Here is a 6000-nt window from a genome sequence, read left to right on the forward strand (position 1 = left end):
CGTGCACGAGTGATTGGCCCTATTGGCAGCTCAATTGTACCACAAGCTATTTTGGTTTAGTCCTTGCCCATGATCGCATCAGACAAGGTCATTGGAAAAGCACTAATCTAGTTGCTTTCATAATGGTATGTTGTTGGGGAGAGCTCAGTCATGATACTATAGTGGAATGACTTCATGACTAATTGAGGTTATAATTAATAGGTGAAAAGTTAGAACTTAATTATAAGTCATTTGAGCCTCAATTGCATATGTTTAATAGGTCCCTCCGCTAACTCGTTGAAACCATAACTGAATTGCGAGTTGAATCAAAATGAATAGAATGAATAGAAATATAGAAATGAAAAACATTCAAGAAATAATTATGGTTTTCTCCAAAACGAAAATGAAAATGGAAAAATTGAATCATTTGGAAATGAATGTGGTTTCTCAAAATGAAAATGAAAATAAAAATAAGAGATGAATTAATTTAGAAATGAACAATAAATTCTAAAAATGATCGGAAGATTGAGTTTATATTTTAAGATATTTTAAAGCCTGAAAATGAAAATAAATCATACGATTATATTGAACAAGTTGAATGGTGAAATATTAAATATATTTTCTCAAAAATTTTATTAAGGATAAGGTTATCATAATTTTATCGGGGTAAAATTGGGATGAGAAAATTATTTACCATAAATATTGAAGTTTATTTTTGGGAAATAGAAAAACAAAAATTGGGTTAGATAAAATTATAAATTATTGAGTTAAATGCCCGGAAAGTACTTGTAATTAGACTTGATCTAGAAGAGGCCCAAAATCCCCTTATGTAATAAGGGGGGACGATAAACCCTAGTATATTTAACTAGGGTTGCCGCCCCTACATCCTAGTAGAGCTAGGATTTCATTTTTCTAGTTGAAATAAACTTCACTATTCAATAAGGGTTCTACCTTCTCTCCCAATAAATAGCTGACACCTCTAGGGCTATTAACACACAACTTTTAAATATCGCCCAAAAATAGAGAGACTTTTATTCTCTAAGAATTAAATATATTTTTTGAAATAATGATTCTATCGGTTTCTATTTGAGAAGAGAACTTTTGTTTTCACTAAAAAAAAAGAAAATCATTTCTAGTTCTATGTTTTGATTCGATTTGATCGAGCCCTCACTCGAAGCAGTTCGTGGTACGAGAATAGTGGAGAAGATCTTTTGGTTGAAAGTTGGGAACAATAAAGCACATATACAATTTCGATATAGGGTTTATTGTTATAAATTTCACAAATCGGGTCGATTTTTAAATTTTTTATTTTTTGCTATACAAGAAAACCATTTTCAAACCGGATATTTTTAACATTTACATCAAAGTATATGAGTCACACATATATAATTCATCATCCACTCAGGATTAAGGTATGGCACACTATAAACGTCACAAGTAAATAAATTTATAAATGGATTCAAGATCTATTCTACTTAGGTCCTATCTGATATACTATTAGTTTAGACAATCACATCTATGTCTCTATCTTTGGGACTCATGTACTCCGATGCTCAAGACAAAGCATCCCCTCAATTGGACTTGAAAGTGACATATTAGTCTTTCAATTAGCTTGCTCATTTTCGATTAGACTAAGGACACCTTTAGGTTAATTTACTAATATAAGTTGTCTTTTCGTATTACGATTCAACCACATGAAGCTGCCTAGTATTAATTAAACATTAGATAACCAGTGAGCTAATATTTGCTTCTATTTTACTTTGCATGCAAAAACCACATGAGAACAATATACAAAGAATATTAATGTAATTCATGAATAATTTTGTTAAGCCAATCCGTTCAAAAAAATCGTAACTATACAAACGAATATATTATATTTAGAGCACAAGATTGAACAGATAAGACATTCATCCCTTATATAAATAGATAATGGGATAAGGATCTCATTGTCTAACACTTTTGACACCTAAAAAAAACCTTCGAACTCCCATTAATAGTATCTGCATCTTTTAATCCAGCCACTCAGGAAAACTTAACACTACCAAACTAGCAAAATAAATTTCCAGTTGAGAGAATCAAAAGCATTTCTAAAATCAATCTTTTTAAGGCACACCTAGGAGATAAATGTTTCCTCCCATAACCAAACACAATTTCTTGAGCAAGCAACACATTATCAACCAGATTCCTCTCAATAAAGCACTTTGACTGTCGATGATTATATCAGCCAGACAAACCTTCATCCGATTAATAATTATCTTGGTAATATATTTATAGATGGTGGAGCAACAAGAAATAGGCCTAAATTTAGTAGCCACACTTGGACTCTAAACCTTAGGGACCAAGGCTAGAATGTTTGAATTGGAGGCATTTAACAGTGTACCAGTGTTGAAAAAAAAATAGTACTGCTTCAATGACATCCTTTCCCACAATATTCTGGGATGTTTCAAAGAATTTAGAAGTGTACCCATTAGGCCTCAGAGCTTTGTCTCCATTCATTGCAAACACAGTGGCTTTGATCTCTTCAGCTGTTATCCGCCTTGTCAATCTATCCTTCAAGGAGTCGAAAATATTGACTCCTAAAAGTTCCTTCAAAAAGTCATCCGACGTTGATTTAACATTCAAATCTTAAACCCTAAAAGTAGACTGAAAATAATGAACCAGTTCATTCGCAATCTGATTATGAGTATTAAGAGATCTTCTAGAGCTATCATTTAATACCCTGATGCTAGCAGCAACAGCAAAAATTTTGTGAAAAAAGGCTGTGTTCTGATCACTAGCCTTCACACTTTGAATCTTAGATTTCTGTCTTACGTACTTTTCTTCAGCATTCATCAGTAGATACAATTCAATACTTGAAGGAGAATGCAAAAGTGATAGGTGGTTGTGCGCGGACCAAGATCGAGTTGCCAAGTCACGAAAAACTCCTATGAAAACGCTAGACACTCGGATCTGAAACGAAACAGAAAATTAAACTTAGAACTAACAGATCTGAAACGAAACACCCAAAACAAGAAAGAATCAGCCAAGAATCGAAACACTTATTAATAGCATTGATTGGAAACAAAGAAACAAAAATTTTGTTTCAAGAAAAGACTCCCCCAAGCCGAATCTGCAAAGGAGAACACAAAACAGAGAAATAAACTCAAAACCCAACAAACCAAATTGAATCAGAATTAGGAGGCTTGGGCGGCAAGATCTATTGAAGAGTATGACTAAGGGACGTTTCTTTAATGCCGAGAATGGTGCCGAACAGATTCTTGAAGATTGGAATGGCTGAAAACGCAACAAGAGAAATTAAATCAAGTTAATCAACCAATCGGCATAAACAGAAACAACTAAAGAAGAAAGAACAGCAAGAAAGATGAATAAAGTCCTAAGAATCCTTGAAATTGAGAAAGATTTCACAACTCCTTTCAAACGGCTTGAATCTCCCCTTCGATGTAGAACAACAGCAAGAAGAAAGCTGAAGATGGCTCTCACAATCAAAAAGATTGTTAAAACTACTTCTAAAAAAAACTCAAGAGAGAATTCTTGGAGAAAACTCAAAGAGAATTTTTCACTCAATAAAAAATCTGATTTCAATGTGTTGTGTCTATGGATGGCCGGCCAAGCCTTACATATATAGGCCTACTACTACTTTCCTAACCCTATTAGGAAAACTAAGAAAAAACCTAATTGTTTGACTTTTAAAGGAAAATTCGGCCAAGGCCTTTAAATGGGCCTCTTGGACTGAATGTTTACATAGAATTTAATTCATAAAGTCTAAAAATTAAAATAAGTATTTAAAGAATTAAAACTTAACAAATTGGGCCACTTTGACAATTTGGCCTGATTTTCAACTAAGTCTAGTTTGAACTTCTTGATTGGGCTTGGAACATCTTATTGGGCCGTGTCTTCAAGAACTTGGGCTTGTGATCCGTTCTCTCCCGAAATTGGTTCGTTGATGCTCGTAACTGAGATCCAATGCGCCTTAGCTGCAAGATTTGGTTTCTTGGACCAAGATTTCCAAGATTTGAAATCTTGATTTTCTTGATTCTTGAAATCGCTCAAAATAGCAAAATTGGACCAAGATTCGGTTTCTTGATTTTCTTGAAAACAAGAAAGTGAATCTTGATTTTCTTTTTCCTTTGTATACGCATCTAAGGCCTTACTAATGAAGTCTTGAGTGATTCCATTTAGTTTCATACGCATTTGTCTAGCCTTTGACCTCGTTATTAGGCCTTGTGGTAATTTGAGCCCATCACGTTCTTGAGCTTGAATTGGGCCTTTGTGACTCGTATCATTCCCCCTTGCTCAAAAAGAGTCATCCTCGAATCTGAAAAATTAAATGGATATAAGTCAGCCACATTGAAAGTAGAACTTACATTGTACTCATCGGGTAGATCAATTTTGTATGCATTATCATTGATCCGCTCGAGTACTTGGAAAGGCCTATCGCCTCTTGGATAAAACTTGGTCTTTCAGCAAATTGAATGAGCTCAAGACACAATGAATTCAGCAGCAAGACAAAGTAAAATTCGGCTGAATTTAGACATATTAAATAAAAAACAAGAGACATTAATTAGATGTAATGAAACAGACTTATTTATGCTATGTAATAACTAAAACATATTAAAAGCATGCATGAAACACTTTAAACACAAATAATTAAATTTGTCCAGATTTAAATAAATTAATTACTAACACTTATTTAAGCTGAAATACAATTAATTCTAACACTTATTTGAGCTGAACTAAATTTAATAAACTAACTCATTTAATTTATTCCAGCAAATTAAAAATGCATGAAATTAAATAAAAGCGAATTAAGCTCAACGAGCTAGAATCAGCTCGAATTGAACTCCATGGAGATGGAACAAGTTAATTCAGCTTGCGAAAGTTTTCGAATGGCGCTTGATGAACTGAACCAAAGGTGTTTTCGAGGCATGGTCGTATCATCCCCTCTTCTTCGAAGTGACTTGTTCTCAAGTCGATGCGTTGGTTCACTCGAACATAGCTCCTCTTACTCGACTTTCCTCGATCGAACGGGACTAATGGTAATTGAGTCCACTGAAAAGAATAGCCATGAGTTAGTAAATAGCAACGCAAAAAAACTTGATGTCCAATCATAAGCATAACAAAACAAGTATAACGCATGCGAATGGATAGATTCAGATTACCATGCAAACAAGCTAATTTACTTGCTAATGCCTCGTCAAATATTCGAAACAAAGATGGACATGTTTTAAGGCATTCAATCATCTCAAATTGTTTCCACAAACCATGAATAAATCACGAGTAATAAATCAAATGGTAAACGTAATCGTCACAAGTAGGTATTTGAAAAGGTTCACACAGTTCACAGAGTTGCACAATCATACCATGCATTAATCGACGGACTATAGATTCACTCACACATGCATCATAAAAATTATCAAAAACAATAATCTTTTTATCAACCATCAAAACAGATAGATCATCAATAAATAAAATAAGACAGTCAAGCAAGTTTCGATCTAAGTGTTTTACAAAAATTAAATCATCAACACGATCTTTGTCACTATCCGAGGAGTACAAAAGTGTTTCAAAAGTTTCAAGCATCTTACCTTTATAAGCAGAAGAATAAGGGTCGATTTTACCTTTTCCATTTAATACAAACCTTCGCTTATCGGGGGCATAGTGTAGTCGAAGCTCCGTTGTTGAGTTAACCTTTGTCAAATGGAACTCAAACTTCATGTACAACCACAGAAATTGTTTAAGGCACGAATATAAATTGAAAACAAATTTGGCAAATTTCGTTACCTTTTTCAAAAACCAAGTATCAAAACAATAGAAAGTATTTGCACACAATAGATGATGCTTGATTTTCCAACAAAATATACCAAAACAGATTTCGGGTTTAAAAACTTGATTTTGATTAGTCATGCCGAAGTGTAACAAAGATTTCATTAAACCAATCAAGTTAAACCATGAGGATTTTCGCATACATACCAACATACATTCAAAACTTTTTTTATTCTCCAAAACAGATTTGCACAAATT

This window comes from Gossypium raimondii, chromosome 5, assembly GCF_025698545.1.
Source record: "Gossypium raimondii isolate GPD5lz chromosome 5, ASM2569854v1, whole genome shotgun sequence".
NCBI lineage: Eukaryota > Viridiplantae > Streptophyta > Magnoliopsida > Malvales > Malvaceae > Gossypium > Gossypium raimondii.